Below are 853 nucleotides of genomic sequence, written 5' to 3'. Positions count from 1 at the left end.
CCTGTGACTGTTCTTGTAGGAACCAGTTCATTTTTTTCATTATGAACCACTGTCATGCCTCCCTTTTTGGGAACAACTTGGACAGGGCTCACCCAGGGGCTATCAGAAATAGGATAAATAATCCCAGCCTCTAGTAATTTAGTGACCTCTTTCTGCACCACCTCCTTCATGGCTGGATTTAGCCTCCTTTGTGGTTGGACCACTGGTTTGGCATTATCCTCCAACAGGATCTTGTGCATGCATCTAGCTGGGCTAATGCCTTTAAGGTCACTTATGGACCACCTAAGAGCTGTCTTGTGTGTCCTTAGCACTTGAATCAGTGCTTCCTCTTCCTGTGGATTTAAAGCAGAGCTTATGATCACTGGAAAAGTGTCACCCTCTCCCAGAAATACATATTTCAGGGATGGTGGTAGTGGTTTGAGTTCAGGCTTGGGAGGTTTATCCTCCTACTGAGGAATTTTCGAAAATTCCATTGTTTCCTCTGGTTCTTCTTGATCAGGTTGAGCATCCTTGAAGATGTCTTCAAGCTCTGATTCTAGGCTTTCAGCCATATTGATCTCTTCTACCAGAGAGTCAATAATGTCAGCGCCCATGCAGTCATTTGGTGTGTCTGGATGCTGCATGGCTTTTACAGCATTTAACTTGAACTTATCCTCATTGACTCTCAAGGTCACTTCCCCTTTTTGTACATCAATGAGAGTTCGTCCAGTTGCTAGGAAAGGTCTTCCTAGAATGAGAGTTGCACTCTTGTGCTCCTCCATTTCCAGCACCACAAAGTCAGTTGGAAAGGAGAATGGCCCAACCTTGACAATCATATCCTCTATTATGCCTGATGGATATTTAATGGAGCCAT

Source organism: Arachis duranensis, chromosome 10 (assembly GCF_000817695.3).
Source record: "Arachis duranensis cultivar V14167 chromosome 10, aradu.V14167.gnm2.J7QH, whole genome shotgun sequence".
NCBI lineage: Eukaryota > Viridiplantae > Streptophyta > Magnoliopsida > Fabales > Fabaceae > Arachis > Arachis duranensis.
This window is presented reverse-complemented; position numbering follows the sequence as displayed.